We start from the raw sequence: 26,000 nt of genomic DNA, 5'->3' as shown, positions 1-26,000 counted from the left end.
TTTTATATTATTTTATAGTAAAACACTACAATGAAATATAGTAGAGATAGAAACACAAATATTACATAATATCTTACAGAATTTACAACTGACTTTAATTTATAATTCTGTAACAGGCGTTAAACATTTTCTCAGCGAACGTGTAATGAAGTGAGTAATGCACTTGCCCATGTTTTGCATCTAATCTGGACCTAAATGAGAAATAAAACACAGTAAAAGAAAAAGTTTTAATATATTCCTTCACGCATTAACAGCGCGCTAATATGGAAAGTGCTCTCCAGGATATTACTTTCACTCGTGCCTCAGCTTCTACTTTTCTAAAATGTAAGCAATTTAATTTCTAGCGCTTTTTATTATTATTCCTTTTACAAATATTTTTTTATTTATTATTATTACATGTAAATAAAACAGATTTTTCCTATAAAATATCATATATGCTCCAAAACGAATAAACTTCTCTGCAGGATCTATTGTAAAATGAATGAAACAATATTTACTTTATTAGTGTAGTTTTAATGAACAAAGAATTACGAATACTTTGGTAGAAATACATGTAATGAACATAAATGTCAATATCGGTAGCGTAAAGACTTGAAAACTGATTAATTATCGAAATACATACTTAAATAATTAAAGAACTTACATACCTGATAGTTTAGAGCATTAAGTTGATATGTGCTAAACACCTATAGGAACGGAACGGTACTGACTGTAGTTACGATGTTGAACTACTCGTTTCTTTTACGTACATAAAAACTTTAGTTTCTTTATATTGAAACAGTTTTAATTGTTTTCAAAATTATTGCTTACTATAATGTTGAACAAATTATATCCTATATTCATAAACAAGAGGGACACCTGTATAGTAGTAACTGGTGGGTTGACAAGATGATCAGCGTTTAACTTAAAGGAGAAAATATTGTTATGTGAACGTTGGCATATTGAAAGCACTTGTTAAACAGTTGGAGTCACGTGATCGCTGGCACGCTACCGCTACCTGTGGCGGCCGCAATAACAACGAGGACCAGGGTCTATTGGGACGTGTTTTAATGGTGGTTCGTTAATTCTTCAGGTATGACATTTTCCATTTATTTAACAATAGAAAATGGTAGTCATGTACAGTTCCGAAATAATTATCATTAACCAATATTTTCCTTTGGTCGTATGTAGTTATAATTTATAGTACTTGTCGTTTCTCTCGTTTCCCCATTAAATAATTAAGATAAATTTAAACCTAAAAAAGCGAACCTCTCAATGGTTTACACTGTCGTTATCTTGAAACTTTACTTGCTATTAAAACATATTTATTTATTTCAACGGTATAGACTATTGTTTACAATAAAGGTGCAAGTTAGATTAAAAAGTGTAGATAGTACATATAAATAATAGCAGACAGTAAGCCCATAAAAAGCAAAATAAATATATGATTAATAAGGCACAATAAAATACAATAACACAACAGTAACAAACAATAACAGTGAGAAATTGCATAAAATTGTTAATTGTAACAATACAAGTAAAATATCTATAATAATTTAATAACAAAACAATAATATAAGGAAATATGTCACAACATTAGAACTAACAACATAAGTGCAATGCATAACGTAATTGAATTGACAGATCATAACTGATTGACCAACTGCATAACACTCCTCCCCCTCCCACTATTACCTCATTGACCCAGAAAATTAAATTATTTTAAATTTCGATCCAGAATATTTGCATAGAATGTATAATAGGTTATAAATGTTATGTTCCATATTTGAACATCAACTATCCTAAAACTTTATGACAATAAAAATAATAATATTTTATCATTAGTCCATTTTAAAGTAAAGTAACGTAGGCGGGCGAGCTGCTTGCAAGGACAGGATCGCTCAGCGGTCACACAAGCAGCTATGCTCGACTTTGCTTGATACGGTGATTCGTTATGTACCCGCTACACTGCGAAATTTGCATTTTAGGTGATGCGGTAAAACGAGTTAGTTTAAGAAAGTATACAAGTACAATATTTTTACGCCCAGCGTAGTTATTGCCACGTATACGAGTGTAATGATTCTTTTAACAGATATTAGGTCTTGTCCATATGTTTAGTTATTCAAACATACAGGACAGAAACAATTAAAATACGCTATAAACAATATGTAAGGGTTCTGGGGTGTAATGTTGCATTTTTTTCTCACAAATGTAAGTAAATTCAGGTTCCATTCCCTGCGGAGCGATCATTAATTTTTGTACCGTTGTACGCGAATAAAAATATAAAAGATAATACACACATAAAATGTACATTTAATTAAGTATTTATATTATGATTGAGAAAATAATTAAAAGTTAATTAACAAAGCTAATATAATTCTATGAGTGCAGATCAAGTATAGCTTATTCTTCCTATAACTTTGATTTAATATTAAAAAATACTTTTACGAACAAAATTATGTTCTCTTGTACAGCTATAAAAAAATGGTAACAACCTTTACCTTCTGTAAACTGAGTTTTTGCTCACAATTTACATAGCACATAACTTTCGTTGATCTGTGTACTGTTCAACATTAAACCTTTCATCAAAAATGTTGATTGCACAACGCAGAACTAAAATAAAGCTCGTACAACTACATTTTAGTAAAAACCTTCAGAAGGCAAAGTAAAATTATCTCATGTACAGATCTGATAATTAAAGTGAATTTCTGATTAAATAAATATTACAATAATTAATTGTATTTTTTTAACTTAATGACCAAATATTAAGATTTATCTCATTTGTTTCAGATACCCAATTGTTTCCGTAAATATATGTCCCTCGGAATTCGCTCTAACTGACACGTTTATATCGGTTCTGTAAGTTTTATCAAACGTACAATGTAGGTATGAGAAGATTAGTTACCTATGTTTTGACTAATTCACAATGTAAAGTTAGGTGTTGAGCGTCGCTCCTCAATAGTCTACAGTCACCCCTCCCTCTTACAGTGTAAGACACGAACGACTGATGAATGTTATTAGTACCAATATCCGCCACAGGTAGCGATGGCGTGCTCCAATCACGTGACTACCCCTTGTTAAATCAGCCCTCACTCCCTCCTACACGCTCTACGGAATAATTTAACCGCGTTTGGTCAGGTGTCACAACGACACGATCCCGGTAAATTGTGAATCCACCTCTCTAAATTGGTTTTATGTCATCCTTTATTACTAATTTAGCGCCCTTACACATTGTAAAGAGATGGGGTAATTGATATCTTCATTAATGTTGAATGAAAACTGTCTCATTCTATATCAGGCGTGAATAAACGTGTAAATAATAGTATAGTTATTCCGGCTTAATCGGAAGAACTAGGTAAATTCTGTGACAAATGAAATATTATTAATTTATGGCCATGCGATGTATAAGTACTCAGTAACTTAAAAACCGTTCGATATAAAAAAATTAGTATAAAAAAGTTCAGGAAATTATGTTCAGTATTTCAGAACAGTTTTAGTTTTTTTAGTTCATAAACAATGGAGTTGAACATTTTCTAAAAGTTTAAACGGCCATCATAAAGGAAAGGAAATGGCGTACCAACCTTGGTATCAAATTTACTTCAGGTATTAAAGAAATCAATTTAGAACCAAGCGTGAACTTAGTCATCATCCATTAGTGACATTATAAGTTCGTATTGATGATTAATGATTCACATATAATCAATATCTCGAAAACCGTTCAAGGTAAAATAAATATGAATAACATAAAATGTTTATTAAATATTACATGCGTTCCAGAACACTTTTAGGTTTTTCTACAGATTAATTATTAACAGAATATAAATATTTTTAAAGTTTAAATTACCACCTTATTGAAACGAAATACCTTATCACGCTGGCCAACTAACAGCCGACATTTATAAGATCCATTTTGATCCAAATTGTTTAGGCTTTTTAGGACTGTCATGGACTTGCATGAGTAAAGTAATTATATATATATATATATATATATATATATATATATATAATATATATAATTACTTTATTATACTTTATTAATTAATTTATACTTTTATTTATACTTTTATTTTTATTTATACTTTATTTTATTTTATTACTTTATTTATATATAACACATTCATTAAATGTCTAGAAACGGCAATAGCCTGATTTAATCATAAATATGCCTGGTAAATGAGAGATCCGGGTTCGAGTCCCGGCGGAGCAAGTACTTTTTGTGATTCGATCTATATATATTTATACATATATACTGTACAGTTTATCTGCTGTACTTAATTCAAAGTTCTTGAGATGTAATCTTGCTCTGAAAATCAGACGGTCAGATGATAATAATAAAATATATATTCAGCCTGCTAGGCTAGAGGTTCGTCTCCGTCCAGGCTACTAGGGGAACCACACTAAAAATCTACTATATTATTCAATACAAAAGTTCTAAATGATTATTTCATTATCTAGCTGAAAAGTATTGAGTTAATTAAAATAAATATTAATTAAATATAATAATGTATCGTGTTATGTATATCTGAAAATAAAGATTGTTATTGGGATGTAGAGAAGAATGCATTACAAGGCTACAAAATAGGTGAAACGTTAATATAATTCCAGTGTATGGAACTTAAGAGTCGAAATGAGCTACAGTTACATCTACCTATATGAACAACCTATTACAGTATATCCTAATTAATCAAATGACTCACTGCTAAAATAGGCAACATATTAAAAACACATAATATCAAAACAATATGCAAGTCTTTTGAAACATCAATCTGTAAAGAAATCATTAAGGGACAAAATTTACTTTGCTCTTAATTGATACCGTCGAGGAGTTCGAGAATATCTATGCTACATTCAATATCATGCTAACATTATAACTTGCAAAAATGTTATATTATTTTCTAAGGCCAAAAAGAAATACTTTTCCAACTATAAGAAAAACCCGTTTTAGATTATCAAAAGCTGGCAGTCAAAGAAATCAAGTCGTATTTATTACTGATTGGTTAGCAATGAAGATGTAGCTCGATTCCTCTACAGACAACCTTTTTGAACCAGTAGGAAATTGATATATCTTATGATGTCTTAAAACCTAGATGATACCCTTTAACTGGCGGCGTAAGTCTAAAAACTACAACAATCTTTTGCAGTCCAAAACGCAAATGTTAAGCGCAAAAATTATTTTCCCTCATATATAAGCCTTCCACATAGACCTGATATTAACCATGTAGATGTAATCTTGTATTAGTTACTCATTTTAAGACATCAACTTTATAACATAAGCTTAGTGATATAATAATAATATAAAAACTCTTCAAGCACTAAAGAATTTTTGATTGATTTAAAACCATTTTATACGTGAATTTAATATAGGTAAATGATTTATACTAAAAATAATACAATGGTAATAATACATTAATGTCAATTTAATAAACTACAATAAATAAAATACAATAAATAAAAACCAAATTCTTGGAATCTTTATTTACTCTTATAATCATGATATTTTAACTTTTTTACAGCTATCAATACTTGAAGTTCCACCATCAGCTTCAGCAGATGTTTTCTTATACCATTAGTAAATACGAATATATAATACGTTTATTAATATCCATTAAAATTATTATCAAATAAAAGTATCGCTGAAGTCTTTTAAATTACTTTGCCAACTAGAGAAGTTATATGAGTACACTAAAAATTCGTTGGAATTTACTATTATTATTGACATGTTATAACTAAAATTATCATTTTATTTGCTTATTAAATCTTATACTTCCGTTAAAAATGAATATATTTGTTCGCAATATATGAGTTATTATATCGAGTTATGTGAAAAATATTTACCTTAGCCTACTACAACAAAAGATAAATAAAACGTCATGAAGGAAAAGGACGCGTATTGATTTAAGAGAACTAAATGACAAGTTGTTTTTTAATGAAACATGTGATAATAAACATCGTAATTGAGTTTTCAAATTAACCTCCTATTAGTTACTCCGAAAAGGTTATGTACATTACTCCGTTGTTATAATATATCAATGAGAAGTTTCATACGATTTTTGATGTTTTTGTGAGATAATAATAAATTATGAGTATTATAAATATTATAATAAAAGTATTCTAAACTCTATTTAAATCTTATACTGCTTTCTGTATTTTCTATTTTTCAGGAAGAAAGTCCGGAGTTCTCTCATATTTATTTTGAACATTGCAGGAATTTCAATCGAGTTTAGTGTTTTTATATATTTTTATAGAGGACGCTAGAATACATTCTTTGTGCATAATATAGTCATGAATGCAAGGTACATACATCCATCCGATGTGTGTGTGTGTGTGTGTGTGTGTGTGTGTGTGTGTGTGTGTCTTTTTCTCTGTTATATACTAACTTTAATGTTTCGCAAAATTTATATTTTTTAAATATGTATGTTATACAAATTAAATTTACTTATGGTATATGAAACATGATAATAGAAATACATTTTAAAACGTACAATTCAGTTTTAAGTATTGTATGTTTAATTTATAAGTGCTTTAATAAATATCAGCGGTCATTGTCAGTTAAAAAGAGTAATTTAGCAGCTTTAAAAAGTTGTTATACTTCAATATTCGAGGTGAATTGTTAGAGATTGTTCTATTAGATACAACGATTGTTTCAATATTAAATAAATATTGATTACTCAGTATATAATCAGACATATATTTTTAATACAGACGAAACAAATCTTTCAGTTGTATATTTAATGTGCAATATTGAATTCTACTCCCCCTCCCTTATTATTTGACTAATAAAATCATTCCACCCGCAACTCAGAAGCGTTTAAGTCATTGAAGCAAATTTCCAAAGATCTAACATGAGAATTAAATTGAAAGTTTTGGAGCAGTGTTAGGCCGTTATACCATTCCCTTGCACTCAACCTCAATGATTATACTGCATAGTGCATTGATATTACTATTATAGATTCAATGTATATTGACAAGTCTGTTAATATTAGTGGAATAAAACTATCCCAAATAAACCACCAATAATTTGGCCCATATTAGTAGTGTAGCGTCTAAATTAGTACAATTAAACCAAATTAATGACTACTAACAAATTTTAATACAAAATGTTACCAGAATGGTTGTTTTATTTGAACCTATATTATTTAAGTTTGATTATTTCTCTTTTTATTATATTTACCTTAACATACTACCTAATGATAAATGTATTAAATCAAAATGTTCACAGCACAAATTTAAAAGTTGTTTACTTCCGTTAATTTTAAATTGTAATTTTATTTGAAGACTATTTAAGCTACTAAGACATTGAAGAGCTTAAAAAATTTCATTTCTTTGTCTGTGAAGGGTGATAAAAATTTCTCAAAACGTACGAAACTTAAAATTAGGCAATTTTAGTTTGCCAATTATTTAAGAACAACACAAGTAACATTATTGAAAGATAGATTCGTAGATAAGCTGTTCAAACCGTCAGACTATAGCATATTCAAACGGTGTCCCTAAAACAATAAACATGTTCTAGAGGCAAGACGAAATATATAAATTCAACCTCCCGATCATGGGTTCTTATTAAGAGAGCTGTTAAAACCGTAAGCCAATCAATTCAAACGTTTCGGTAAAACAATGAACACGTTCTAGATGCAAGAGTAAATATATATAAGGTGAAGATCACGATTTTGGGTTTTTACTATGAGAGCTGTTGAAACCGTCCGTTTTTAGCATATATATAAACGTTTTCTGTAAAACAATGGACGTGTTCTATATGCAAGAGTAAATATATAAAGTCAAGATCACGATCTTGGGTACTTACAAAGAGAGTGGCTGCTAAAATTCAATTTTGCAATGAGTTCGTGGGTTTTCTAAGTAATATCTAAAGTTCGTTGTAAAAGTTTGTCCATGCTATCAATCTACAATAATATACAGGTGGAAAGCCAATCTTTCTTAAAAGAACTGTCAAAGAAGGTGCACTATGACAATTATATGGTCTCCATGATAATGGAAGTGATTTTCTATCTCAATAATTAAAATCTACGATATCAAAACTTAAATTTTACTTTAAAATGAGCTGAAACTCCCACCTACATCAAAATAAAAAGGATTCGTACAAAACGGAGAAGAGAAAATTCAAAATGTTACCAAATATCCAACTGAACCCTGAAACATAAATAAAATAAAACCAGTGTATTACAAATATTTTCAATAATATAATAATAGTAAAAATTAATTCCCATAAAATGTTTTAAATACCTATTTTTTATTTACTGAATATATACAGTTACATGTCCAAATTTTAAGAATGTGCAGATTGAAAAGAAATGGTTTAGAATGTACTTCATTTTTACATTAAATACACAAATTAATATTAAATACAACTACAATGTTTATACAGTATAAACTATTGGATCGGCGTGACAGTTTAAATGTTAACAGAAGGTAACTTAACTTTAGAGAAATTATCAATTTATAAGGTTACCTACTTCAATGCCGAAATCACTCTGATCATCAATAAAATCGAATTTTTGTGATTTCCATTACCGTACCTTATCACACCTAAGGCCGAGAAGCAGATGGTATTCTAGTATGAGATTATCGGTTATATTATAGATATCAAGATATTGTTAGAAGCTCAATTATGGTTGTTGTACCCAAACTCTCTACCCCATTACATCTCCTTGCAATCAGACCCCTGGCCTTCAAGAGACACATTAACGGAATCGCTCCCACGCATCATATTAGCATATTTAAATACAGAATGAGCATCTGTATTTATTATGTGTGATTATTACAATAAACTGTTATCTCCAACTCGAAATTTCGCTGGACACATGAAAATAATATTCCGGACTTTGTATAGAAAAGTTACAGATGACTAGCGACAAAGTACTTCTATTTCCAAAGCAATAATCATAAACATTATTTCTAGTAATATACTATAAGGGAATATTGGTAAAATTTTAAAGCATTGTCTATCAATAATAATGATAACTATAAGATACTGGAGGCTTTGGTATTATCGAGATATTTACCACTTTATTGTGAAATTTTAAAACAGTTTCTGAATCAACATCTTTGGCTCACAGACTACCGAGCCTATAAATTTGAAGACTCATCACCAGTAGTTAGGAAGACTTTGAAAAGGTGGGATTGAAGAGATTCGTGTTTCTCTTTAGAAATTCTTCATTGGACTCCAAAATTATGAACTATAAACGGAAAAAAAGTGATAACACAATATAGTGTAATGCTATAAATCAAATATTAGCCCCTGTTAATTCAATCAACACCACAAGTCTAAGATTGAATGGAATATTTATTTAAAAACTCAAAGTTTTTATCTTTATTGGTCATCTTATTCTGTCTCGAAAAAATCGTATCGCTGCCTCAATAACCATTATCATGATTTCTCTGAGCAGATGAGATATCAAACACAAAGTCTGCATACAGCGACGACCAATTTCACATCAAGTAAAAGTGCACGTAAAGAAAACGATATTATAAGCATTAATTAGACTTTAAGTAGACTATAGAGATTAGTGATCTTCATATTCAGCCATTTTCGCGGCGTGCAAACCAGTTAGAGCAAGAACGTTTCTTAGTACCTGAGTATCATTAACACAAGGCTGTCTCTTTTAACACAGTAGTCGTGTGTTACAGTCCAGTTCAAATACAACAACATGATGACAAAATTGCGCTCTTTGATAGCTTTCCGTTACATAATCAGCAGTCTCCAAACATCACGATCCGTACAGCAGAAATCATCTTGATGCCGTTTATCCCCAAATATAGTTCGTATCTTTATAGGGAGATAGTTGACTTGTAAGTAAGCAAACTAAACTGAAGATCATCTTCATCTCGGTCTCCTAGGGAGTCTATACATTTGGAATGGACGTCCACATGATCTAAGACTTTAGAACTTGGTAGAGATAGCACGGTTACAAATCCTGTCAATGGCCGGATTTTTATCGGTACTTTGGAGCTTGCACTGTACCGACTCTCCTCCTTATTCTGATTGATAAGATACTTGCACAAGCCTATGAGGAAAAGAAGTATAAAACTGAAAAATAAAGCATTGGAGCCTGCTCATCACCAAACAAAGAATGGAGGCCGAATTGAAAGCCTGAAAAGAGTTATTTTTGTCGCAAAACGAATCGTATTATGGAGGAGTTGATGGTAACATCTTTCTGATCCTTCCAACCCAATTTATAGCTTCTTCAGCCAGTTCTTCTCTAGACCAACTATGAGGCTGAAGCCAGGCAACGTCCTTTTGAGATATGTGTATATCAAATACTAACAATGAAATGTGTTTGAAGAGATCTACGGCAAAATAATAAAATATAATTACCACTCAATCTTTAAACAAATGTGCAGGGTTCTTCATTATTTAATTATTTTCCTCCGAAATATATCTATGCAAATTTGAGATTTATTATTAGCTATTGACCCATAAATATAACAATACATCTGAATATGTACGGGAGATGGAATCATGGAACATACATTATCGTATTAATCAGCTAATTGTTAAAAAATTATATTAAACGGAATTACTGAAACAGAAAAATATTGCAAACTCAATTGTATATTCCCGTATTGCATAGTTTTCCGATTGCTATGAAACCGAGTGAACACTGTACCAAATTTAGTTCAAATTTCATTCCACATGCTAATTAATGTATTAATGTAAATATTTTTTCATTGTTACGTAATATTTTTTGTTAGTGATTTAAAATATTTAACAATCCGAACAGTAAATAAATGCTTCAATACAATGGACACCGATCCGAAGTATAACTACATATGCTGTTTTAAATGGCGGTTTTCTAAGCTATTCACTTATTGAATAATCTCATAAACCTTTTCTAACAACTGTTTAAACCCATAAAGAAAGTATTATTGTCCTCCCCGGAAAATATACCATTGACCACTCGGTTTTAGGGCCGTACACTTATCCCTACGTTAAGGTGAAGGTTACCAATTAATAATATACTGTATTATTTTATATACAATAAAAATAAATTATATTAAATACTTAGTTTAGGTTTGTAATGCACATAACATATAATTCTTATATTGTACATTTACTGCTGTTTAATTTTCTTTTAAAAAAATGTCTTTACTATTCTCACTTAAAAAAATATGCCTTTAAAGCATATATAATTTTAATAAATAAGAACAATATAATTAAACGTAAATTCTTGTTATAAATATTTTTAATTAATTATAAAACTATTCATGTATAATTTTAACTGCGGTTTTAGTAAAAATTTAAATTCTTAATTTCCTTACAAACAAATCATTATTTTTCAGTACTTGAGTAATATTACGTATATATAATATTTACCTTCTACTGAAACACAGTTTACCTATGTAGCTTTATCAATTAATTACTATATTTTATGCGTGTGTTTTTACTTATATTTTACTTATACTTATATATATATATAAATATATATATATATATATATATATATATACATAATCATGTCATCAACTAATTAAATTATATTTTAATTACAAGTGTATATTTCTTCAATTATTTATATAATATTGTTCATATGACCAAAATGTTGTATATTATTCATATATGACATTTCCTATGTTTATCATATTTCATATGTTTGTGGTTCATAATATGTTTCAGATGTAAAATAAATATAAATATATTTCAGAAGTAAAATAAAGATAAATATATTTCCTAAATACTATTTGACATGTATTTTGTTCAATATTAAATCAGTCCAGTTATAACATCCAGGAATTGTTGGTAATTACTGCGCTGTCTCTTTGAAAGTAAATTTAATATCTTATAACGTGCAGTTGTGACCAAGTGAGTATTTTCCTTTGTGTGGCGCGACCGAGAACAGAGATAACCTCTCTACTCCCTACAAGCGAGGAGGTTCGCCATCATCACATCGCCTCCACGCATGTCACGACAGGCTTCGATAATGGCCATTAATCTTGAATATGTATTTTCCGTACCTTTACTTATCGCTAATCAAAATACAATTGGGATGAAAATGTATTGTTTATCGATATAATACAATTTGTTCACCAGTGTATTGTACCATTTCATGATGGAAATATATTTCATTGTATGTATAAAGGTGTATTTTTGGTAAGATCTATAAAATCGAAAATCTTATATATGCACATGGCACATCATTATGTAACTTCACTACAATTAATTTATATGATTGTTTATTTTATTCAGATTTGTATGTTTTTATATATATTGCTGTTTTATTGTTGTATTTTGTATTCTTAGACTGAGGACTTCAATTGATAAAGAAATTCGTGATTATCGTATATTCCAGTCACAATTAACCTATGAAGTGGTTATAATCGACTACCTGAAGGAGTACGGTGGTGTCTCCTTTTGTTGAAGCCAGAGCTACAAATACATTCCTCAATGTCGCAGTAAAACCCGGCCGTCCGGCCTGGCACTATCACAGAACTTAACTGACACCAGTCGCACAGTCACCGAACTGTCCCTTGGTGACATCGTGACGGCAAGCGCGACTACACCGCGTCCATGATGGCGACTCGGCACGTTATCGCTACTACAGCGCGCAATGTAGCTTCTACAGCGAGGAACAACGCACTAACAGAGGAGCCACCCTCTGCCACCCCCGCCACCCTCGACAACCACCCACCTACAGCCTCATTGAGCGCTATTGAGCGCGTGTCCCGCGGGAAACAAACGGACCAATCGCGACTCCCGATACTAACCCCCGTCGTGACCTAGATTCCTTTCTTACTCCCCCAACCCCCCGACCACTACTAGTGTATTCTTCCATTCAACCAGCAACAGTTCTATGATAAGACGGACGTGCTAACGACACCAAGATTAGGCGCGTTATCAGGACAGACATGCGCACAACCATTTACCCAGCGGAGAGTCAAAAATACTTCCGTTTGAACCGGTGGCTGGGCTTGTTGTCTAGTATTTGGAGGGTTGGGGTTGCTGTAGGCTAACTTGTTCTTGGGTTGATGGTCTGTGTTTTCTTCCTGCGGAGTTTTGCAACAACGCCCCTTTAGATATCAGGGATCTAGGAAAGTTTAACAATCCACGTAAACAATAGAAATCCTTTTCACCATATAACAGGAATCGATAAAGAACACCCTCTTACATTCTATAACATTCATAAAACTCAAGGGCGTTGTTTCTTTAAGCAATAATATTAGTAAATAGGGAGTACGGTAGCCCCACGTAGTTTCCCACCCACACACAGGGACCGGCCGCATTTCCGCCCTGTTAGTTATCTAGTGCACTTCCTTAATCATAGGGATTAGGGAAAAAACAAAACCCAGATTTTTTCATTTGTAATGTTACCCTGAAGTGATTGGTGTGTATAGCTAGTAAACATAAAACAAGATAATTATACCAAACCACGTATAATAACTACACTGACGTTGCGGAAAACGGGAGATGCCAGGCTGCCCCAACCCTTCGCGCGCAAGAGTGTGGGGGTTCGTACTTGCGAGTCGATTACCTGGCTCTTCAGCCGCAGTCCCTATTTGCTAATACTATAGCTTAATATCCAACAGAGACTTCATTGAGCTGTAAATATTTCTTAGCTCTGTTTCATTTCTAGATTGAAAACTTATGAATGGTCAACTGTTTGCTCTTTCTGTAATACGATGCAAAATACGGTATAAATAAGAAATACTGCATGTTTTATAATATGTAATACCTTCGAAACCATGATAACGTGATTTTCTATCAAACTTGATTGAAGTGAGAATTTGTGGTAATGCAATCTACTTTGACTGATTAAACAAATCTGAGGGCGTTAAAACACAATTTAAGTTTATTTCAAGCACGTCACAGCTAAAACAACTCAACCAACTTTAGTTGAATTCACTAGTGACTGCCACCTACACTCGAGTGGCAGTCTCTCGTGGATAGGTTTAGTTTATCTTTTTATTATTCGTACGGCAGAAGACAATTATTTAGAGATATAATACAATCAAGATGGTGAAATTAATTAAAGCTTATCCTACTTAGTACTTAATAAATAAATATAATGACAACGACAGTTTAAGTAGCATTTAGAGAGTTATAAAATTGTGAAAAGTAACAAAGGACTAACATGCGATAATATTGATGCAAAAAGACCTTTAAATAAATGTAAAAAGCAAAGAAACGAGAACTTCACATTTACATCGACATTGACGAAATAAATTATAAGTTATAAGCTGGTACAAAATACAATCAATTAAATAAATAATAAATATCTAAAATAACAAAAAATATTAAGTAATCGATTTTTGAACAAACAATACTTCAAATTAAACAAGTAATAAAGAGACTAAACTATAATAAAATTAGATTACAGTTCTAAATCTATAAATCAATAATAACTTGTGAAAACAAATAAATAAGGATATTTTCAAAAGGCAATGACCTGACGTTCATAAGCGGCTACAATATCAGGTGTATGTCTTCGGACTAGCAGGACACTGTGGCAGAAGTGGTCACATTCGGTTCCTACACGATTTTCCAGTCGAACAAATCTTGCCAAGGGACTGTTGGAGTCAAAGATGGTGGAATGATGGCTGCAACTCAGAAGCTTACGGGATTTGGTGATGGCTGGATCTCTGAAGTCGACCTCAGCATGAAGTTCTGGGCACTAAAGGTGGCCATTGACAGAAGCAACGATCATCAGCCACGTCACGAAGCAAGGCAAGTGATGGAAGATTTAGTTCGCTGAATAAAACTTGCAGAGGTAAGTCCATATAGTTGTAGTCAGTCCGTACACCAACTAGACGAACAAAGCGGCGCTGCAGAGCCTCCTATTTATCCTTAGCGCAATTGGTGTAAGGAGACTACACAGGACAAGCATACACCACTTAGTTGTTTCTAAAATAAATGTTGATTGTTTTGGTGTACATACAAATGTTTGGATACTATTTACCCACGTTTATATTTCAGTACGAACCATTATAATATTTATTTCATTTACAATATATTTGTAGGCCTACATAATTGGGTTGATCAGTATAACTAAGAATAACAACAAGCATGTTTTATTTATCTTATAAAACTCATGAACCAAATAAATAAATATATATTTCTCCAGTAAAAAGTCTTTAAAATTTCGTCTCTGGGATTGTAAAATGGTGTATACTATAAAACTGACTTCTGACTACATCAACTGCCAGATGTGTTCTTGTCTTTTTTCCATATATACATAGACATGTAACTAAAATAGTCCAGCAAGTGTTTTTGATAAAAATGTTATGGCCGGTGTTATTATTTCAATGAATAATTACCAAGAACCAGCCTTTTCTACAGTACCCTTTGATTACTATGAATACAGATATACTATATTTAACGTAAGGTACCTTAAACTCCTGTAATTTTTAAATGAAAAGAAAGTTTCAATAATTTTTACACAGGCTTGTACAATTTATAAATGTAATTTGGTCTTAATTTACTATTTATAATAATAAGTTTATATTTTGTTGTACTATTCCTAATTAGAGATAGTAGACAATAGGAACACCTCTTCATCTAGATAACCGTGGGTGGCTGCTGGGAGACCGGATATACTTCTTTTGTAGTCCAAGTGTCTCTGATGTCGAAACTATGAAGACTTGGTTTTGAACTTCTTCGTTAATGATTTTTTTATTGTCTCTTCAGACGTAGACCCCCCATTCCATGAATCAAGTCTGTGGCTGTGTCAGATTTCAGACGCTGCACTAAGCGGAAGGGGAAAAAGAGCTAAACTTATCATACTCTCACCCAAATTCTGTGACTGTTCTAAATTATAAAATATTCTTAAGTGCGTTACTTATTTTAGGAAAATGATCTGAATACGATGACTGTTTTAAGCTTATTCAAAATGTTTTAACCAAGTAATCTTGTAAGTAAAAGCGAATCACAAAATATAGCGCTAAGCGCTAATCTTAGGATCAGCTGGATCAATTCAGCTAATTCTTTTTGTGAAATATTCGTTAAATCCGAGGAAGGTTTATATGATCAGAAATAATGGTAACTCAACAGCTGCTGAAACTTTAAGTTGAAGTTCCTCAAGGGGGCAGAAACATTTGTTTACAATTTAAATTTTATAACAGTGTTTGATCAGTATTGATGCAAAGAGTAAAGGTAGAGTTAATATTTAACTTTTACTACAGATTGAGCCAGTGAAGAATTTAAAATATCGTATATTATGCATTGTAAATACTACTTACACTGTTATAAAATCAACCTTAATGAACAAAAATGTCCATGTTTTGTCCAAGTGTCCGTATATTTTGGTCTTTTATTATTCAAACCTTCCCATTAAGTCTTCTTAGGGAAAATCAACTAATCAAATTGAAAGGAAGGTAATTTATGAACTGCTATCACGAAAGAATCATTAGCTAAGAAAAAGTAAAACTAAAAACAAATTGTAAGATGATACTAAAATATTTAAGAATATCTTGAATGATAACAGTATTCTTCCACAATAAGTATTATGTCTATAGAATCAACTGCAGTTATTTGTACGTAAAAAAAAACAAAAAAATAAAATTCAATGATTATTGGATTGTTTATTTTAAAATTAAGTACTTAAAATGTGGTTAAACATTATTTTTATTCACTAAAATGACAGGCAAAACATCATTAGGAATTTTATGTCTTGTATAATACCCAAGTACAGACAGAGTAGATATACATTCCTTGGTCAATTGCATATTTTCGTCCCATAAATAGAACAAGTTTATTTTATTTCTCTCTTAAAAGTAAGGATAGTTTTTGTATGCCAAGGAAGTTCTTGAATACACAATCTATATCAGGAAATGAAATACGAACTCTTATACAATACAATACTCTTGTACAATACTTTTCATACTTTTGGGTATTTGAAGAGGATAAAAGAAGAGGATTCATCGCAAATTGGTTATAAGACGATTGAATCAATAATCACAGATATAAATAGATTTAAAGGATTCAAGTCAAATTACTGTAGAGTCTTCAACCAGAGAATACTAGCTCCAAATTGTCAATTCCTTTGATGCGTAGGGTGTACTTAAATGATGCAGAAGGTAAATCAGGCGCTTAAAACTTTATAACTAAAGAACTAAACTTTTGGATCATAGTCTTATAATGCCCCCTCACCCGAAAAAAACATATTAGTATGTGCTATTAAAATGATTATAAGGGATAAAATGGTATAATTCTAGAAAAAAATACAACGCATGTGACAAGAACCATTCAAAGATGAACGATTTGTAAAATATTTAAATTATGGCACTATAACGATAAAACAGTGTTTTTTATGAAGCGTGTTATTTTTTGACTAAAACAGACACAGCTCTTTGTTTTATGAGATATAGTTTTTATACGGACAATGTATGAGGGAATATCATGCAGGGAGGCAGTTTAAGAAGCAACATATATTCAGTATAGGTGTGTGTAGGTGTGTAGGTTATGGAATATGGCCTTTTCGTTGATAGTTGGAGTAGGTATTCAACTTTGATGTTTCACTGTATGCTTTGAAAACATAAATAAACATCAAGGAAGTAATTTTGTGGTTTTTGGAATCCATTTATGGACATAGTCAGGGATGATATTCTTACAGTGCAATTGTTTTGTGAATTAAGGACCCTGAGAATGTATTTTTAACTCAATATTGAATTCCAATTTTCACGCTTATGCAGTGCTTGTGAAATACATATGTAGTTTAATTTTTTAACAGTTTTTACAAGACTCAAAGAACCTGTCACTTCAAACATGAATCAAGTGAAAAGGTAAGCTGATGGGCTATACCGTAATCTGGCTGAAGAAATACAATTAAAACCATCTAGGTGAAAATTAAAAATGTGTTTAATGCCTTAAATAGGTTCAGGCATTATTTACTTGAAAGTAAATGCTTCCATCACAGCACTAAAAACTCTTATTTCAAGTACAACAATGTGGTATATATTCGTACATTACACATTTTGTCACAATGTTAGCTGCACATCAAGTTGTTTTATAACATCTTAACTATTGGCAATGCAATGGTAGTTTTGTCTCACCGGTTAATTATTTTATTGCTAGAATTATATAATGTGTTCACTACACTGTAAATAAATAATACTATCAATGTTAAAAATATAACTTTAGAAACTAAATAATTAATTATAATTATAAGATTTTCCTAAGGCAGTCCAACAAATTTATAAAGAATGGAAGGCAATCGACCGACACAAGTGACTATTTCTTATAATGGGCTTTGGATATAGGTATTGAAAATTATGTTTCCTAATTATTAAATTGTTATTTTATATTTTAAAATAATAGGAGACACTCGACTCTTTAAAATTGTCAAGTTTCTTTTTAAAAAGTTTTATATTTTCTATTATTTTATAAATATTTGTGTAATATGTTTTACATTTCATTTATTGCAATGATCACTGTCTTCTAAAATATATTAAAGTAATAAATATTTATACGTTTTCTTTACTATCGACTGTATTAGTTTCTATAATTGGATCAGTATTAATATCACTAAAATCTCGTATTTCCGAAATAATTACTTCCTGTTCATATTATAATCTAAAAAATGCCGGATTAATCTCGTCAGATGTTGACATATTGTTCAAGAATTCAAACGGAGGGGACGATAGAGACACTTTAATTTATTAAAAATTGTTAACACTGAAAAAGCTTAGAGCAATATTAATGGATCGATAAATTTGAATAGTAGGAGTTTGTATCTTCCCTGTTAAAGTAATCTTAAAATAAGTAGTACATTTTTCAGATAGAATTGCTTAATTAAAAGTTAGAGAATTATCTTTAAAAATTACTCAGCAAACTGTTTTCTTGTTTTTGTATGAAGAAGACCACTATAACATAATTCATTTCTTTTTCAAAACTTCATTTCAGTCACTTATATAAAACCACCGCTTAATAGATATTGTCCGAAACATACTTACACAGACCATTATACAGATGAGATATTTCTAATGATGTTCATGAAATCTTCCTTTCTAAATTAATTATCATTGATGAGTTCACCACAATACTCTGATAAAAATAAAGTGGTTATAGAGGGATAATCTGTTTTTTTTTTTTTAATTCTAACAGATTATGTCCTGTATCCTCTAAATAGAAAATATTAAATGATTATACAGCTTTGTTTGTATTCCTGGGTTAAAAAGATATAATTAATTTGAGAATAAATGTTAAATTGTTCAAACGAACAATGGTTTTATCTTTCAGGCTTATAGCCACTTTAAGTCCAAATTTCAAATGAAAAAACTGAAGTACCTGTTTTACTACTATGCAATGACATTGATATCCAAAATTGGCATTATCGGCAAATACGTGTTGGAATTTCTCCATTTTGTTAGTACTTTTAAGTATCAGATGAGTAAGTATATTTTATGTTTTTGTTTCCTAGTTACGTGAACTGTACGTATTATGAGTATACATATTGCAATAAAACTAAGAGGAAGAAAATATACAAATAAACCAAGTGTTAAATTTGTAACTAACACGGCATATTTAATAAAAGTAAAATGAACACTGCTTAGTCGACCCGCTCAATGTAACAGTCAACTAAAGCATCTAAACAATGATGTCTGGGTATGATGTTGGCCGATGTAATTAAACGTGCAGTTTCATAGCAGCACCTGTATGACAACACTACAGAATGTTTACTACCAAGTAGCCATTTCTCCCTTAATCAAGTAGTTGACTCGCGCAATGTAACAGTGAATTAAAACATCTAAACAATGTCTGAGTATGATGTTGGTCGATATAATTAAACGTGCAGATTCATAGCAGCACCTGTATGACAACACTACAGAATGTTTACTGCCAAGTAGCCATTTCTCCCTTAATCAAGTAGTCGACTCGCGCAATGTAACAGTTAACTAAAACATCTAAACAATGATGTCTGGCTATGATGTTGGCCGATGTAATTAAACGTACAGTTTCGTAGCAGCACCTGTATGACAGCACTACAGAATGTTTACTGCCAAGTAGCCACTTCTCCCTTAATCAAGTAGTCGACTCGCGCAATGTAACAGTTAACTAAAACATCTAAACAATGATGTCTGGCTATGATGTTGGCCGATGTAATTAAACGTACAGTATCGTAGCAGCACCTGTATGACAACACTACAGAATGTTTACTGCCAAGTAGCCATTTCTCCCTTAATCAAGTAGTCGACTCGCGCAATGTAACAGTTAACTAAAACATCTAAACAATGATGTCTGGCTATGATGTTGGCCGATGTAATTAAACGTACAGTATCGTAGCAGCACCTGTATGACTACACTACAGAATGTTTACTGCCAAGTAGCCATTTCTCCCTTAATCAAGTAGTCGACTCGCGCAATGTAACAGTTAACTAAAACATCTAAACAATGATGTCTGGCTATGATGTTGGCCGATGTAATTAAACGTACAGTATCGTAGCAGCACCTGTATGACTACACTACAGAATGTTTACTGCCAAGTAGCCATTTCTCCCTTAATCAAGTAGTCGACTCGCGCAATGTAACAGTTAACTAAAACATCTAAACAATGATGTCTGGCTATGATGTTGGCCGATGTAATTAAACGTACAGTATCGTAGCAGCACCTGTATGACAACCCTTCAGAATGTTTACTACCAACTAGCCATTTCTCCCTTAATCAAGTAGTCGACCCGCGCAATGTAACAGTGAATTAAAACATCTAAACAATGATGTCTGAGTATGATGTTGGTCGATATAATTAAACGTGCAGATTCATAGCAGCACCTGTATGACAACACTACAGAATGTTTACTACCAAGTAGCCATTTCTCCCTTAATCAAGTAGTCGACCCGCGCAATGTAACAGTGAATTAAAACATCTAAACAATGTCTGAGTATGATGTTGGTCGATATAATTAAACGTGCAGATTCATAGCAGCACCTGTATGACAACACTACAGAATGTTTACTGCCAAGTAGCCATTTCTCCCTTAATCAAGTATTCGACTCGCGCAATGTAACAGTTAACTAAAACATCTAACTAAAACTCGCCGGCACTAATGATATTGCAACCGGTGAGTCTCAGAGTATTTACCGACATCTGGAGCAGCGAATAATCGCCCGCCTCGCCTCATCCCGGGTCATTGTGGCCACCATCCCTCAAAGACACGACCTCCCAGTCGACCATATAGTGAACCAGACAACCACCGCCGTGAACCATTATATCGAGAAGCTATGTGCCAGATGCGAGGGAGCCCAGCTGCTAAACATCAACAGCATAGAAAGGCGCTGGTTCACTCGCCATGGTCTGCATCTGAGGTTATCGGGCAAGCGGATTCTGGCCGGACTGTTGAGAAGTCTGGTGGAAGTGGGTCGTTTGCCGTTCTCTAAATCCCCTCCCTCTCCTATAAAATATAATCCTGATTCAAAATCCCCAAACAAACTGCAGTCATCACCAATCTCCACCCCCTTCCAATCAACTAGCTCTCTTTCTCCCATTCAAGTGCCCTCTCTAGACACTCCATGCACGGATAACACTCCACATCATCCAATAGTTCGTCCCGGAAATTTTGACACCTACGCTGACGCCGTAGCAGGAACCTTCACTGAAAGGGAAAATGAAAATGGACGCTCTCCTAACCAAAAAAACTCAATTGTCGACACTTGTTTAAAGAAATGTTAGGAGAAACTTTGGATCCAGTTAAAAATTTAGAAAAATACCCAACTCAAAATTTGCCAAAATTTCAAAAGTTTTCTAATTCAAAACAAACTGAAAAGTTTATATTGGTACATCAAAACGCCCAATGTGCAACCAATAAAATAGATGAGCTAATGCTCATGTGTGACGAACTCAAACCTGATGTATTTGTTGTCTCGGAACACGGTTTCAGAACTGAAACAATACATTTTTTCAAAATTCAAAATTACGAATTGGCATCAAATTTTTGTCGAACGCACTTTAAAGGGGGCGGTGTGGCAATTTTCGTGAAAGCACCATTGAAGTTTGAAAATTTCAAAATTAATCACATTACTGATCTAAACTTTGAGGCCAGTGGTGTTAAGATCATATCTAACACTCTTGGAAAAATATCAATCGTAGGGTTGTATAGATCACCCAATGGATGTGCCGAATCTTTTTTTACAAACCTCGAAAATCTTATAAATTGTCTTTTCTTAAACTCATCGAAATTTACTATAATTGGCGATCTAAATATCAACGTTTTGGATCCCACCGACCCCCTGACCCAGCGGCTGCGGGATGTTTTAAGCTCATTTAATCTAAATTGGTCCGTGAACTCCCCAACACGAGTGACTGCTATGACGAGTACTGCCATCGACAACGTCATTACAAACATTTCTAACGTCACGGTCTCTGTTTTGAATACGGCTGTCTCCGATCACTTTGCGCAGGAGGTTGTGATACATGGATGTAAAATAGAAACTCAAAAATCATCTTTTAAAATTAAAAGAGCTTTCAATTTCCAAAACATTTCCAATTTGAACAATTTATTAAAAAACGAAACCTGGAGCTTTTTGAACAGCTTTGAGAATGTCAATGACATGTATCAAGCTTTCAATGACCGTTTCATTTATTATTTAGACGTTTCGTGTCTTTTTAAAAAAACCAAAAACAATTTCAAACCCAACAATAATTCCTGGTTAACTAAAGGGATTCTCATTTCCAGAGATAAACTCAAATTTTTTCACTCAATATTTGTCCAAACACAAAACGAAAATTTTAAAACATTTTACAGATCATATCGAAGGGTCTATAGAAAAGTCATTCAAGCTGCTAAAGCTCATGACGTTAATAGAGCCCTGAGAAATTGTGAAAACTTTTCTAAAACTGCATGGAAAATAATCAATGAATCGGCACAAAAATCAAACTTGGACCGAAACCTTGAGTCTATATCAATCAAAATTAATGAACGCGTAATTGATGACCAGTTGCAGGTTGCCAACGAGTTTAATAATTATTTTTCTTCTGTGGCGTCAACTGATTCGTCAATTTCAGAACCTCGATATCATGAAATTGGTGTTAGGGAACCGGTTGCATCCATGGCTCTGGCCCCTGTGTGTGTGGAGGAGTTAGCTCGTGTCGTACAGGGGTTACATTCAAAGAAATCGTGTGACGCTAACGGGATGTCAGTTTGGTTACTCAAACGTTGCTTTAGGTACATTTTGAGGCCACTCACAAAATTGATAAATTTTTCATTTGAATCTGCAACTTTTTCATGTCTACTAAAAAACAGCTAAAGTTATACCGATTTTTAAAAAAGACGATCCTTGCAAAACCAGCAATTATCGTCCAATTTCAATTCTTCCAGTATTCAGCAAAATATTTGAAAAGGTTTTCTGTGAAAGATTTGAAAGCTTTCTAGAAAGCAATGAAATTCTAAATCCTGAACAATTTGGCTTCAGGAAAAAAGATCAACAATTGACGCTGTAAACAGTCTTTTGAACAATGTTGTTGATGGCTTGGAAAGGCGAGAACAAGTGCTCAGCATATTTCTTGACCTATCCAAAGCATTTGACTGTGTGCATCATGAAACACTGTTGCACCAGTTACAAAAATGTGGCGTTCGGGGTCTGCCAAACGCGTGGCTTGCTTCTTATCTTAAGAATCGAGATCAATGCGTACAGATTTCGAATGTCATCTCTAGTAAAATTAAAATAGCCCACGGTGTCCCTCAGGGTTCTATTCTTGGGCCTATTCTTTTTTTAGTTTACGTCTGTAGATTTAACTCATTGATCCAGCATGGTGATCTTATTCAGTATGCCGACGACACGACTCTTTGCTTCAAAGGAAAAACTACACAAGATTTGGAAATCACGTCATTTGTGGAACTGACTTCATGCATTCAGTATTTTACTGACAGGAATTTGAAAACAAACCAATCAAAATCAAATGTCATCAATTTCTGCCTAAGACCAAGGGAATTTGCAAGGCAACCTGCTGTATTTGTGGACGATGTCCTTTTAGAGGAAACTGGATCCACGAAATTCCTGGGGATGTACATTGATCAAGGTCTGACCTGGGACGACCACGTTAACAATATATGTGCTAGAATTACTTCTGGCATATTTGCCTTGCGAAGCCTAGCTAAATACTGTTCCCCTGAAGTCTTAATGACGGCATATTTCGGTCTCATATATCCGCACTTTGCGTATGGCTTGAGACTGTGGGGGGGCTGTGCCAAACACAAGATGGAACGCGTTTTCAGGCTTCAAAAAAAGGCAATTAGTATTATTGCAAAGTTGAATTACAGAGAGTCGTGTAGGGACTCTTTTAGGGAGCTGGGTTTGCTGACATTGCCCTGTCTCTATATGTTTCATGTGATCCTGTACTGTCAATCGAAGTGCACTTTAGTCCGGGGCAGGGACTTTCATCAGTATGAGACTAGAGCCAGGGACAACTTTAGAGTCCATAGTCATAGACTGGCGGTATCTCAGCATTTACCGCATCAGGTTGGCGTCGGCTTAATCAACAAGCTCCCTGAAAGTGTAAAAAATGGAACTAATCAAATCCAATTCAAAACTCGTCTCAAATGCCTGTTGGTGTCTAAAGCATTTTATTCGCTAGAGGAGTTTAGGATGAGTCGCTGGGATATCTAAAAATATCTTAAATTACCAAAATTTAAAATCTGGATCCAAAGATAGTGTGAATTAGTGTGAATAAGTGAAATGTAAGTCTGACTGTGTGTGAGTGTGTAGAGTATTTGCTGTTTAAATATATGACGACTGCTATACAATGTTATATATTGTCTAAAAGCAATAAAGAAATGATTTGATTTGATCTAAACAATGATGTCTGGCTATGATGTTGGCCGATGTAATTAAATGTACAGTATCGTAGCAGCACCTGTATGACAACACTACAGAATGTTTACTGCCAAGTAGCCATTTCTCCCTTAATCAAGTAGTCGACTCGCGCAATGTAACAGTTAACTAAAACATCTAAACAATGATGTCTGGCTATGATGTTGGCCGATGTAATTAAACGTACAGTATCGTAGCAGCACCTGTATGACAACCCTTCAGAATGTTTACTACCAACTAGCCATTTCTCCCTTAATCAAGTAGTCGACCCGCGCAATGTAACAGTGAATTAAAACATCTAAACAATGATGTCTGAGTATGATGTTGGTCGATATAATTAAACGTGCAGATTCATAGCAGCACCTGTATGACAACACTACAGAATGTTTACTGCCAAGTAGCCATTTCTCCCTTAATCAAGTAGTCGACTCGCGCAATGTAACAGTTAACTAAAACATCTAAACAATGATGTCTGGCTATGATGTTGGCCGATGTAATTAAACGTACAGTATCGTAGCAGCACCTGTATGACAGCACTACAGAATGTTTACTGCCAAGTAGCCATTTCTCCCTTAATCAAGTAGTCGACTCGCGCAATGTAACAGTTAACTAAAACATCTAAACAATGATGTCTGGCTATGATGTTGGCCGATGTAATTAAACGTACAGTATCGTAGCAGCACCTGTATGACAACACTACAGAATGTTTACTGCCAAGTAGCCATTTCTCTCTTAATCAAGTAGTCGACCCGCGCTATGTAACTGGGTCACACTTTATACTTATCTAACAACACGTAGTTGTATTTTACCCTATTTTATATATTTTTAAATATCTGGAACAGATATAATTCCTTATTCCACTCGTCTATGGATCTAGCATTCATCATATATTTAACTTTATAATTTTATTACAGTCCTCCAAAGCTTTGCAATTGTGATAGAATTAAAAATATACATATCTGAAAGGGCAATAAGATTTAGATTTCACAACAATTGAATCGTTAGAAATGTGTACTTATTTAGGTGCCCCGTCTTTAGTCTCTTTCAGAATATTTACGTAAGAATAATAATTAAATATGTGTAAGATAAAACATATCATACCGTGCAAGGTAGTGATTTATGGAGTACATAACTAAAAATAAATATTCTTATTGTATCGAAATCTCTTTGCTTTATATGCAGGTTCACATAACATAGAAAACAAGCCATCATCGTTCAATATACTTACTTATCCGCTACTTAAAAGTATTAACGAGGTTGAGGGAAAATATTTGTT

At 32.8% G+C, this 26,000-nt stretch overlaps 1 protein-coding gene across 1 annotated transcript in view; it reads right to left on the bottom strand.

The window, feature by feature from the left end:
- LOC124352711 (serine-rich adhesin for platelets-like) overlaps window positions 1-12,544 on the bottom strand; it is an 850,824-nt gene extending 838,280 nt beyond the window's left edge. Inside the window, exon 1 of the mRNA XM_046802336.1 lies at window positions 12,315-12,544. The gene's annotated coding sequence lies outside the window, so the exon portion shown is untranslated. The remainder of the gene's footprint in view (window positions 1-12,314) is intronic.
- Between the last annotated feature and the right edge of the window lie 13,456 nt (window positions 12,545-26,000).

Source organism: Homalodisca vitripennis, chromosome 1 (assembly GCF_021130785.1).
Source record: "Homalodisca vitripennis isolate AUS2020 chromosome 1, UT_GWSS_2.1, whole genome shotgun sequence".
Taxonomy (NCBI): Eukaryota; Metazoa; Arthropoda; class Insecta; order Hemiptera; family Cicadellidae; genus Homalodisca; species Homalodisca vitripennis.
The sequence above is the reverse complement of the archived record's forward strand: the minus strand, read 5'-3'. Positions and strand labels throughout refer to the sequence as shown.